The sequence below is a fragment of the Perognathus longimembris genome, chromosome 28, assembly GCF_023159225.1.
Source record: "Perognathus longimembris pacificus isolate PPM17 chromosome 28, ASM2315922v1, whole genome shotgun sequence".
NCBI lineage: Eukaryota > Metazoa > Chordata > Mammalia > Rodentia > Heteromyidae > Perognathus > Perognathus longimembris.
In genome coordinates this window covers 51,938,302-51,952,687 of record NC_063188.1, presented here as the reverse complement: position 1 = coordinate 51,952,687, position 14,386 = coordinate 51,938,302, and positions in this window count along the sequence as shown.

Here is a 14,386-nt window from a genome sequence, read left to right as displayed (position 1 = left end):
GGCCCAGGACTGGCCAAATAAATAAATAAATAAATGGATAAATGAATGAATAAATAAATAAATAAATAGATAGATAGATAGATAGATAGATAAATAGATAAATAAACAAACAAATAAATAAATAAATTGGACATAGTGATATGTACTGAGTTCCTAGCTGTGTGCTAGGTCATAGATAGATCTTCATCCGTCGACTGCAAGCAAAAGTACGTGAATCTGACTGAAAAATAACCTAAATCAAAAAGTACTAGAATCATGACTCATGTGACAGAACATTTGCCTAGCAAGCTAATGACCTCGAGTTAAATCCCAAGCACTTGAAAGAAAAGTCCAAATGCCAGTGGCACATGCCTATAATCCTAATTACATAAGAGGGTGAAATTGTGAGGGTTATGGGCCCAGGCCAGTTTGGGCTGAAAAGTCCAGGAGATTTCATCTCAATGGAAGAAAGTTTGTGGTGTCACACAGCATTCATCCTACCTATGAGGGGAAGCCTAAAATAGGTAGATTGTGGTATAGTTTTGCATTACCAAGCATGAAGTAAGATTTTATCTCAAACTACTAGCACATGCTTTAGGCATGATTCAGAGGTAGGACACCTACCTAGCAATTGTGAAGCTCTAATTTCAAAATCTCAATCCTACAAAAATAAGAATCAGTTAGAGCATTTCATACCCAATATTTAAGATGATTTAAATCTACTATTCCACTAGTGGTATAGTGGTAGATCAGAAATATTATTGAGGTTAGAAGAATTAACCTTTTTCCTACCATTTGCTTTCCACAGGTGTTCTGTTTAGTCTAAGGCTTATTTATATACTCAGATATTAAATTATCCATGCTGATCTTTCCTATTTTAGTGTAGATTTTTATTGTTACACTCATTAAAAAGAAAAACACACCTTAGTCCATATTATGGAAATTAATCACTGAATGTGTACTTAGCAAAAAATCCAATGGCATAGAAGTCATCAAAAGCATGATCCAAATGGGCTTGAAACTACATAGAATCATTCAAGCTTGATATATTAGCTTCTAAATGATGAGCCAGTTATCAGATATGATTTTGCAGATCATGAGTACCAATTTCTCAAAAGATGTTTTAGGCAATAATTCATAAGAATGACTTTCAATGTTACTCAAGGGGCATTTAGTTCTAAATTTAGTTCTTGGATAGTTTTCAGTTTATTCTTTGCATTATAGCTTTCAATTTAGAGTTTCATTCACATATCTGCTTTAAAATGCTTTATCAATTTTAACATATGAATTTCTTTTAACAGAATTTTATAAAATCACAGAAGTTTCAGAATTCTAAAATTTTGTTTTCATTTCTTTATTGTCAAAGTGATGTACAGAGGGGTTATAGTTTCATCGCAAGGCAGTAAGTAAATTCTAAAAATTCTGAAAATTTAAAAATTTTGGCCTTAGAAAAATTTGCCTCACAGAGTATTTCCTAAGGAATTTAAGCCAGAAATTTTTGCATAAAATTTATAACAATATCATTAGTTATATCTATTAAGGAAACTTAGGCTGGAGATAGTTATTTTTATACCTGTTAAAAGTGAATATATTCAAAATTCTCTTTGAATCTATAGATCAAGTGGCAATTATGTCAGTGTTAGTGGGCTATATGTTATAAAGTACTTTACAGCTATAACTAATTATTGCAAAATTTAGTTGCATGATTTCATAAACAGAATAGAGAAAGATATGAGGCATAATTGTCTACACAATGTGTAAGCACCAGTATTATCAGCGAAATCTAATTCACTGTGAACTAATATTTTTTTTCAAATTTTTATTATCAAACTGATGTACAGAGAGGTTACAGTTTCATACATTAGGCATTGGATACATTTCTTGTACTGTTTGTTACCTTGTCCCTCATACCTCTCCCCTCATCCCCCTTTCCCTTTCCCCCCATGGGGTGTTCAGTTCACTTACACCAAACAGTTTTGCAAGTATTGATTTTGTAGTTGTTTGTCTTTTTTTACCCTATGTCTCTCGATTTTGGTATTCCCTTTCAATTTCCTAGTTCTAATACCAGTATACACGGTTTCCAATATACTCAGATAAGATTACAGAGATAGTGTAGGTACAACCACAGGAAGGTGATACAAGAACATCATCAATAGTACAAGCTACAGATACACATGGGACGTTGAAAGTAGTTACAACTGTGATATAACAATCGTTTCCATAACATGGAGTTCATTTCACTAAGCATCATCTTATGTGTTCATAAGGGTATAGCTATTGGGCTCTTGTGATCCTCTGCTGTGACTTGCCTAAACCTGTACTAATTATTCCCAATAAGGGAGACCATAGAGTCCATGTTTCTTTGGGTCTGGCTGTGAACTAATATTGACTATACTTTTATCACAGTGTGTGCTCACTGAATTTGTAATTGAATTTGTAATGTGTTTTGTTAACTGTGCTATTGGAGGATAACAGTCAACAAATTGGAAAATGCCAATTCTGGGTACTTAAGTGGGCCTAAAATCTGTTTTAAAAACAAGTTGAGCTCTTCTTCAAAGAAGTATCATGTTATAAGAACTCTGTGAGTATCACAATTAGAAAAATATTCCTACTAAGCAACTTTATCATAATCTAAAATGAAGTATCTGTATTCTCCAAAACAAAAATTTTTCTCTTTTCAATAACAATGACTTACAGAATATTTTTACTATTAGTGAAAGCTTATTACAATATCTTATCACTTTTCAGATTATTTTTCATGTGCATGTCTGCACAGATGACATCAATAAAAAATTTGAGCCAGATATTAGCCAATCAAATAAAATAAATACATCAATGGCATTTGCAACTACTTCATGAAAAATGTCTGTTTTTTTAAAAACATATGTTTGATTGTAATTGTATAGGTGATGTACAGAGGGCTTACAATTACATAAGTCAGGTTATGACTACACTTATTTTTTAACAGTGTTGCCCCTTCCTTTTCTCTCTCAGATTTTCTCTCTCATCCCTACCCACAAGTTGTATACTTCATTTTCCACAGTGTCTAGTGTTGTATTTTTTCAGTCTTTGTCCAAACATTTCTGTGCCTACCTTACCCTTCCAAAGACTAACAAGATAAAAGGAAATGACAGCAACAAAAATAATCTCGTTTCCATTTCTTGTAATTCATTTCGTATAAAATTATTTTATAAGATCATATGCAAGGTCTGGGAATATGGCCTAGTGGTAGAGTGCTTGCCTCTTATACACATAAAGCCCTGGGTTTGATTCCTCAGCACCACATATGTAGAAAAAGCCAGAAGTGGCACTGTGGCTCAAGTAGTAGAATGCTAGCTAGCCTTGAACAAAAAAGCCAGGGACAGTGCTCAAGTCCTGAGTTCAAGCCCCAGGAACAGCAAAAAAAAAAAAAAAGAAAGAAAGAAAAAGAAACCATCGTATGCATATAGCTCTTGAGCCTTTGTGACCAACTCCTATGAATGAGATTTCACCTCACCCCAGTTTGAATGGCCATTACCAAGAAAACTAACAATAACAAATACTGGCAAAAACATATTCAAAAGGAAACTACTACACTGTTGGTGTGAATGTAAACTTGCTCAACTATTCTGGAAAGCAGTTATGGAGGTTTCTCAGACTGAACATAGAGCTTCCCTATGACCCAGAAATTCCACTCCTTGGCATGTATCCAATACAACACAAACAATGCCACACTAAAGCTGCCAGCACAACCACATTCAATGCAACATTGTTTACCATACCCAAGATATGGAATCAACCCAGATACCTCTCAATGGACAAATGGGTCAAGAAAATGTGGTATAAATACACAATTCAAGTCTACATCAGAAAGAATGATATAGTACTGATTGTAAGGAAATGGAAAAACTTGGGGAAAGATTGCATTAAGTGAAATAAGCCAGACCCAAAGAAACATAGGAGGCATGATTTCCCTCATTCATAGTAACTAGAATATGCCTATAAATCTATAGGTAAACACACTGGATGATAAAAAAAAAACCATACATTTGGACGTGATAAATTATACAGGTTTCTACACTTTCATCCAAAGGAGAAATATCAGCTTTTTAAGCCAAAATACAACTTCACTACAATGTCCATTAAATGTATACATTCAGTGCGGCTGAAAAGGGAATAAGCCAGTCAAATCAGTTCAGTATTTTATCCTTATAACATCTCTCTAGCAACACAGTACAATTCCACCATGTTATCCTCTTAAATTGTGATTTTGTTCCTCATTTCATGGCATTGATTGTCTGTGGGAGATTTTAATTTTGAGGTTATTATTTTCATTCCAATTACTTACACTGATTGGAATTTTGTACTTGATATTTACCATGTACCATTTTCAGCCACATTCCTGTGTAAGGCTTCATTCCCCCTACAAGTTTTGCAGTTCATTCCCAACATATTGTCCTGTGAATATCACTGTTATATTAGTTCACCCTTTGTCTTTTGTCTCACCATTTTGATGTTCCCCTTCCCTTCCCTAATAAAGATAAATGTATACACAATACCCAGAGTACCAAAATCAAATACAGTAACAACAGGGAATAAACCACAGGAAAAAAGAAACCAAAGAAGTTTTTTGTTTTTGTTTGTGCTATTCCTGGGGCTTGAACTCAGGGCCTGGGCACCAGTGTATCACATCTGAGTACCTTGGATACGGTTTATATGGGTATTAGAACTGGGAAGGGAGAGGGAATACCAAAATAGAGAGACAAAGAACAAAAAGACAAACATTCAAAAAGCAACACTTATGGGCTGGGGATATGGCCTAGTGGCAAGAGTGCCTTCCTCATATACATGAGGCCCTGGGTTCGATTCCCCAGCACCACATATACAAAAAATGGCCAGAAGTGGCGCTGTGGCTCACGTGGCAGAGTGCTAGCCTTGAGCAAAAAGAAGACAGGGACAGTGCTCAGGCCCTGAGTCCAAGCCCCAGGACTGGCAAAAAAAAAAAAAAAGCAACACTTATGAAACCATTTTTTGTAAACCAACTGCACAACTCTTGAGGGGAGAGGGGAAGGAGGGGGGGGATGAGGGAGGAAGTAACAAGTAGAACAAGAAATGTACTCACTACATTTCATATAAATCTATAACTCCTCTGTATCACACTTTGACAATAAAGAAAAAATGGTTTCGGGCTAGGGATATGGCATAGTGGCAAGAGTGCCTGCCTCGGATACACGAGGCCCTAGGTTCAATTCCCCAGCACCACATATACAGAAAACGGCCAGAAGCGGCGCTGTGGCTCAAGTGGCAGAGTGCTAGCCTTGAGCGGGAAGAAGCCAGGGACAGTGCTCAGGCCCTGAGTCCAAGGCCCAGGACTGGCAAAAAAAAATAAAAATGTTTCTATAAAAAATGAAACACAATAAAAAAGAATTAACGTCACATAGTACATTAAAAACCATATCAATAAAGAAAAACTTCTTGTTTCCATACCTTGGAGTTCATGTCCCTTAGCATTGTCTTATATGATCATGTACACATAACTTTTGAGCTATTGTGATCCTTTGCTAGGACTATCTTAGATATATACTAATTATTACAAACGAGGGAAACCATGGACTCTGTTTCTTTGCATCTGGCTTATTTCATTTAATAGGATTTTTTTTCTTTTTTCTTTGTACATGTACACACTGCTGTTTTGTAGTGTATGGGTCAAACCTAGGACCTTGAATAAGCTACATAAATAATCGACTGCTTAACTACATCTCTAACCTCATATGCTTGCTCTTTGTACACTGAGAACCACATAATCTATGGAAAATATAGAGAACTAAAGAGAAGGAATGACTATTGTATTTGTATTTTCACTTTCTGTTATAATTCCTTCCTGGTACTATGATATTACTTTTTATCATTTATATCTTCCTATGAGAACTTATTTTAATTATTTTTTTGGATATGTCTGTTGGCAATGAAACTTTTTCCTTTCCTTTGGGAATTACAGTATGCTAATCTAAATTTCTTTGTTTTATTTATTTATTTATTTATTTATTTATTTTTCTTATTTACTGTCAAAGTGATGTACAGAGAGGTTACAGTTTCATACGTTAGGCCTTGGGTACATTTCTTGTACTGTTTGTTACCTCCTCTCCCCCTCTCCCCTCCCGCTTTCCCCCTCCCTCAATGAGTTGTTCCATTGGTTTACACCAAATGTTTTTTCAAGTATTGCTTTTGTAGTCGTTTGTCTTTTTATCCTTTTTCTCTCGATTTTGATATTCCCTTTCACTTCCCTGGTTCTAATACTAGTATATACAGTATCCAGTGTACTCAGATGAGATAAGTGATAGTGCGGGTACAACCACAGGAAGGGGATACAAGAAGATCATCAACAATAGAAGCTATGGTTTCACATGGCATGTTGAAAGTGATTACAACAGTGATTTAACAGTCATTTCCATAACATGGAGCTTATTTCACTTAGCATCATCTTATGCATTCATAGGGGCATAGCTTTTAGGCTCATGTGATCCTCTGCTGTGACTAGCCTAAACCTGTGCTAATTATTCCCAATGAGGGTGACCATAGAGCCCATGTTTCTTTGGGTCTGGCTCACTTCACTTAGTATCATTTTTTCCAAGTCCTTCCATTTCTTTTTTTTTTTTTTTTGGCCAGTCCTAGGCCGTGAACTCAGGGCCTGAGCACTGTCCCTGGCTTCTTTTTTTTTGCTCAAGGCTAGCAGTCTGCCACTTGAGCCACAGCGCCACTTCTGGCCATTTTCTGTATATGTGGTGCTGAGGAACCGAACCCAGGGCCTCATGTATATGAGGCAAGCACTCTTGCCACTAGGCCATATTCCCAGCCCCTCCTTCCATTTCTTAATGTAGTACAAGGCATAGCTGCTTTATGCATTTCTACAAAGACTAGAAACATTATTTTTATAGCTACTCAGAAGCCTAGGTGGTATCAATAGCATTGAAGGATATTAGTTATCAATTCATGAAGGCACATATTATGTGATTAAACATAGATTCTCCGTAGTTGAATAAAAATTTGTTTGTGTTTCCAGTAGGATTTTACTTTCCAACCTGAGTTTTGAAATAATCTAGTTACAGGAAAGAGTGTTTAAATAGCCATTATTATAACCAAGTGGAACAGATTCTGACTGTCTGCATGTTTTTAATTTAATGTTTAGAATAACATGAAAAGAATAGGTGATCTACTTTCCCCAGAATGTGGAAATTTCAGTATTTCTGTTTCTTTGCCATATAAACAATTAATTACATCGTGTGATTCTCTTTCATACATGGGTCTGAGATTGAAGAAAGAACTCATTGCTTTCTACAGAGGTACTCTATCACTTCATCCATTCCTCCATCCTATATTTGATTAGCTATTTTTCAAGTAGCATCTCACATTTTTTGTCAGTCCTAGGGCTTGAATTTAGGGCCTGAGCACTGTCCCTGGCTTCCTTTTTGCTCAAGGCTAACACTCTACCACTTGAGCAACAGAACCACTTCCAGCTTTTTCTGTGTATATGGTGCTAAGGCATTGAACCCAGGACTTCATGTATGCTAGTCAAGCACTCTATCACTAGGCCACATTCCCAGTCAAGGGTCTCACATTTTTATATGGAGATGGATTAAGACTGGAAACCTCATATCTATAGCCTTCCATTTAGCTAGGATCATTGACATATATCAACTGCCTTGCTTGTTAGTTGAGATGGAGTTTCTCTTTTCATACAAGCTAGCTTCAGTGTTCCTCTTGATCTCTACCACCACTGTGGCTGGGGTAAAAAGCACACAACCTACACTTTAAAATTCTTTACCACTTGGGGCTGGGAATATGGCCTAGTGGCAAGAGTGCTTGCCTCCTACACATGAGGATCTCGGTTCAATTCCCCAGCACCACATATATGGAAAACGGCCAGAAGGGGCACTGTGGCTCAGGTGGCAGAGTGCTAGCCTTGAGTGGGAAGAAGCCAGGGATGGTGCTCAGGCCCTGAGTCAAAGGCCCAGGACTGGCCAAAAAAAAAAATTCTTTACCACTTTTCAAAATGAACAGTTTCTCCTAGACATTATCTTAATCTGAACTTCATAGTTGCTTTCTTAGAAGGTAGAGTCTAAAGCTTTTATTGATATCAGTTCTAATGCATAAGACATACAAGTGGGGGGGAGGGAACTTGGGAGAAAAATGAGGAAGGAGGTAATATGTTTGACAAGGAATGTATCCACTACCTTACATATATAACTGTAACTCCTTTTTACATCACCTTGACAATAAAATTAAATTTTAAAAAATACATACAGGTATTTTTATATGATACTTAAATTCTATTTATAACATAAGTATTATTTTTCTTAAAGTTTTTACTGAAATAGAAATCTCTTCACACAGATCCAATTAATTTTTTCATTTTTTAACTTTCTTTTCATCTGTACTCGAAGCATAACTGTAAATCATACTGGCATTCTGCTTTCCGATAAGCAAAATATTGACAGCATTTCTGTTTTCTTATAAAGGTCATAGAATGGACAAACCTCATTGATGCTTGCTTGAACTAATAATAATACAGAAGAAAAAGAAAATAAACAAGTAGGGAAAGTAGTGGTATATAAGAATACCTTACTGTAAAGATCTCAAGGCAGAATGTATAGTTGATGGAAAAGATTGGAATTGGGACCTGAAAAAAAATAAGGAACCTAGGTAGAAAATATTTCCATTTCTGTTTTTCCACAGACATATGTCCTTCTATTTCTACTTCCTCTATGTCTGGTTGTTTTGTGCTTCACATTCTCTTCAGTTGGGCCTTTTTCTACTTTTATGTGCATGAGACAGAATTGACTTTTCCACAGTGCCTGGGATTGCCAAACCTTACTTCGTTCAACCAGCAGGAAAAAAAGTTTTCTGAATTCTAACTGTAAATTTCTATGAAAGAAAATCCGATTAGCCCAACTCAGGTTAACTAGAAGATAACTACAACCAAGGTACTTGTTATACAAGGTAAAACACAAGACAAATGCAATATTTTTTGAGTAGACATGAGGTTATAGAAAAGTAGAAGCTGGCAGGGTGCCGGTAGCTCATACCTGTAGTCCTGAAATCTGAGGATTGTGGTTCAAAGGCAGACTGGGCAGAAAAGTCCACGAGACTCTTATCTCCAGTTAAACACCAGAAAACCAAAAGTTGTGTTGTGGCTCAAAGTGGTAGAGCGCTAGCCTTTAGCTGAAGAGTGCAGGGATAGCACCCAAGCTTTGAATTCAAGTCCCACGACCGACAAAAAAAACAACAACCCACAAGAAAGAAAATACCCTATGTCTATCATCACTGCCTACATATTTAAATATTAATTCTGAATTTTTACTTTGGAAGTCTCACTGTACCTAACCATTAAGCATAAGTATCACCAGTGAAGTTGGCATCCTTATTTCTGTCCTGTTATATGGGTGTGCTGTTTTGTATTAAACTAAAAAATTACAACTTTGTCTTTTCTTTTATTTCCAGCAAGTAACCGTTCTTTCATCAAGTGTACCTGTATCTTCTTTTCAGTGTGTGACTATACCAACTGAAAGAATACCTGAGGGATCAGAACATTTTCCTAGAGAAAGAACCAGCACTCCAAGGTAATCTCACTGATAATAAAGTTTACCTAATTGCAAACTTAACTTATCATAGAACATTGAAAAAATTCTTTATATGTTAATGGGTATTTAAACATGATATTTCATCCCCCATATAATCACATACTAATTGGATAAAGACAAGAAAACAGTAGATTGCAAAGAAGTAGCCTAGCCAGGCAATTATTTTCAGGAACAATGGAAAATATTTCTTGTGGAAGAACATGCAAATGAGTGTAATATCAGCACACATAACTGTTCCTCTAAATGTTTTCAAAAGAAGATTAGTGTTGTCTCTTGCTTTCTATAACTTGACAAATAGAAGTATGTACTCATCTATATTTTCCTTTAGAAAGATTTTAACAGGGAAATATATATTTACCAACATTTGATGAATATTTAAATATGCACTAATGTTTACCTTTTTCTTTTAAGTAATGAAGGAACAGTTTCACCAGAAAGTGAAAAAAGAAACAAATCTGAAGCAGAATTGTCTGACACAAAAGGTTCTGAAACTTCAGGTGGTTCATTAGACTTGAAAAGTCTCCAAGAACTAACAATAACTGAAAGTGATACACCTCTTCTGGACTCTGGTTCTGAAAGATGCATAATTGATTCTGACTCTGATAGAGGCATTAGTTCAGACTATGACATAGAAAAGTACTCAAAAGACTCTAGCTCTGTGATTTGGGGAACAGATTCAGATTCAGAAAAAGGGCCCAGTTGCTTCAACTCTGACAAACTTCTGTTAGAAGGAAAAAGCTTCCAGATTGATTCAAGCTTTGTAGAAGTCCTGATGAAACCAGAGCAGCCTCTGGTGAGAATTGAAGAATGCCATGTGGATTCTGGTTCTCTGAGACACTGGATGGATTCAGGTTCAGAAAAATGTTTAGGAGATTCTGACTCTGAGAAATACTTGTTGGACTCTGACAATGAAAAACAGGACAGAGATTCAGGCTCAGAAAAATTCCACCTGACACTCCCATCTGAGAAACACATATCAGAGACAGAAAAAAGCCAAATGACCTCAGGTTCTGTAAAATGTCTGATGGAATCAGAAGAATTGACGGACAAGGAAAAAGTCTGCAAGATCTCTGCTTCTGAGAGGCATGTAACAACCTCAGATACAGCAACTTCTGTATCTACAGTGCATGTGATAGCAAAAGAAAAACAGAAAATTAGTTCTAAGAGATACACCCTAGACTCCGACTCAGAGTTAAGTGGGATAGACACAGACTCAGAAAAACTTGAGCTAGGCTCATCAGCTGTGAAATATCTCATAGGTACAAAACCATTTCAGCTAGGCACCCATACTGAGAGTATTTGGAAGGATTCTTTGTCTGATACATCAGCACTAGACTTGGACTTTGAAAGCCCAAAGGCCCCTGATTCTGCCGAACACGTGAGGAAGGCTAGAATTTGCCAAGGTTCTGCTAACTTGCCAAGATTACAAACAGGCTTCAAGCCTGATTCTAGAAGAAGCTGGATAGAACCTGAAAGGCAAAAATCAGAGTATGAGTATATTGGACGCCGAAGTAGATCCAGAAGATCTCAATATCGATCTGTAAGACTTCGGGATAGCTCTGAAGAATGTCCGGATGACCTTCAAAGCTATTGGGATAACTTTGAAAGGGAGCGAATGGACTCTAATTCTGAAAAACAGATAAACATTGAAAAGGAAAAAGATAAAGATCAATCTAAGGGTAAAGAATACCCAAAAGAGACAAAGTTTGGAAATGAAGGATTTATTCTGGTTGAAAAAAGAGACAGACCTGTCCTAGAGACTGATACTGAAAAAGAACAGAGAATGGCCTTTGACTGTGAAAGACAATCTCGTGAATCAGAAAGCGAAGCACATAGGCTCGGTGCTCGCAAAAAGGCTAATCGTCCTCAAGGTAAGTATGTATGTGGATTTTGAAACTATATTGTTTCACAAGTTCAGTAACTAACGACACTTCCAAAATGTCCATTGTCTGGAGTGATCTGTGTCTGAAATCATTTTAGCAGAAATCCAATGATTAGACACCTTAATCTCAGATTTTCATTTTGACTTTTAGTTATTTATTGTATACAATAGCAGTTTTATTAATTGCATATGATTTAAGCTATATTACTAGATGTGATCAACTTTTAAGAATTAGAAATAATAACTGCATTTTGCTGACAGTAATCTAAATTCTAGTAGCATGGCCAGTAAAATCCTTGAGGTCTTGCACTGTCATTGAGCTTCCCAGGTCCACAGAGGTGACTTGGCAACCAGTACCACTCTCACACAGACACCACCATGCCCTTGCAACTTACATTCTAGAACCATCCCTTGAGAGTGCATTCATGTCCCTGTCATCTTATACAGTGCACAGATTCTAACTTTCCATCTGTACCTTTTCTCAAATGACTGTCACTTTATTTATTTAAAAATATAATGTTATTGTTATTATTAAGGTATTGTACAGAGAGGTTACAATTTCATAAATCAGGTAATGAGTACATTTCTCTTTGGACAACATCATCTTTTTTTTTATCTTTCCCCAGTTTCCCCTACTTGTCCCTGCCTACAAGTTGCATACTTCATTTTCCACAGTGTCTACTGAGTAGCATGCTTGCATTTGTTCATCCTTCCTCCCTCCATTTCTTTGACACCTGCCCTTGTCCTTTCATTTCACTTTTAAAATTTAGGCAAACTATCTTTATCCTCGCCTGTTAAATGGAGGAAAATTAAATAATTCCTGGAAAAATAGCTAGTCTGGCCTAAGAACACCATGAAATTTAGCTCCCATTATTCTGAAGTAGGTAAATAGAGACTGTTAGTAAGTTTTTCTTATAGTTCCTGACCAAAGAAATAATTATAGAGCTGGGAATATGGCCTAGTGGCAAGAGTGCTTGACTCCTATACATGAAACCCTGGGTTCGATTCCCCAGCACCACATATACAGAAAACGGCCAGAAGTGGTGCTGTGGCTCAAGTGGCAGAGTGCTAGCCTTGAGCAAAGAAAAGCCAGGGACAGTGCTCAGGCCCTGAGTCCAAGGCCCTGGACTGGCAAAAAATAAAAAATAAAAAAATAATTATAGAAACATTACTTTATAGAAATTTAAATCATCTTCTTTCTCTCAAGGAAGTTATTATAAAGACCCAAACTTTCAATGAAAAGTTGTCATGTTGTTAATTCTGTCAATCATACTAAATCATTAAAACCTTCCATTTCTTAGGACATTTTATCAAGGAATGTATATTGTAAAAAAGAAACTATTACCATCTCATTGATTGTGTATTAATTCTGTTTAGTCATTTTCCATGGAACTTTTTGGCCCAAAGCTCCAAAGCTCCAAACTCAGAATAAGTACCTAAATACTCCAAGACGTTGTCCCTCGGAGATTACAAAAATAATGTCTATGGCTCAATAAATTCCCATGAATCCTTTCAAGAACGGAGTGTTTAAAATAATTCCCACTTAATTCATGGTCAATGTTATCTATATTAATATGCAATTTCCACATAGTCAGTTTTGAAATTTGTTCCAGATAACAACTAAATTTTCCATAAGCTATATGTCTTTTGTATGATAGACTATTGATTCCAACAAAAATTAAATATATGGATGTTTACCAATAGAAAGCTTTCTCCACATTACAGTTTTAGTCATAAAGACACATTGAACCGCACACCATTCATCCAACTCAATTTTTTACAATAATTTTCTGACCATCAGTTAGAATGCAGTCCTAGTGGAAAGGATTATATAATATAAGAAATTAGTTTTTGTGATTCCCTCTTAAAGCAGCTTATTAATGCAGTCGTGATTTTTTAAAAGTTCCTTACCTTGTATAAGAATAGAGAAAAATAACTTCAACAATGTTTTCATTTAATTTGAATTCACACTTCTAATTCTTTAATCTACTGTCATCCTGTTTTAACAGGGTAATGTTAGCAATCCCTTAATAGGTCCATTAATCAGTATAGAGAATATTAATTTTAAATTTCTCGTATTACTTTGGTTTTCAATATTTTCAAGCAATATTTGATAAATATACAATGAAATGAAACTACTGCTCAGGGCTAGAAGAATCGTGGAATTCAAAATTATTGTTAGTGATGTGCTCTATGAAAGTTTGCTTATTGCCTACTATGTGTTCAGTATACATTATCATAAATTCATGAAAGTATATCCTTCAATATCACCTTTAATATTTTATAATCCACTATGTAAAAGTAGTATTTGCTCAAATCAAGTTTTTGTAGTGTGCCAAGCATTGTACTACTAAATTGCATGCATTTTACATCTAATTTCATTCACTAGTGCTATACCTCCTTACACATAAAATATATTAAACACTACTTACACATTTTACACATATTAATTCTCTAGGACTAATTCAGCAGGAGTAACACATAAAATTAATTTACTAGGTTTACATGTACAAACACATTGAACCTCACAACTCTGCTCCTAGGTTACCATTTTTATCCTTAAAAAAACAATTGGTAAAAACCTTGAAGAAACTGAGATACCAAGGAGTTATATCATTAACAAAAGTAGCAAACCAAATTAAAAAAAATCAAGATATGACCTCATGCTACAATGTCTGTGCTATTAACCATGAAAGCTGTGCTATTTTTCAACTCTAAGATATATGTATACCCATTTCCCAGTAAAAACAATGGGTCTGTAAACGTACAAGTGATTTGTCTTGGACTCTGTGCCTAACTTTTTCTGATTTTAGACCCTGATTTCTTTTTTTTTCTGATTTCTTAATAAAACAAAATTACGTTATGTAATTGCAAGTTTTTTTTAACCTTGTGATCTTCTAAGTTAGGG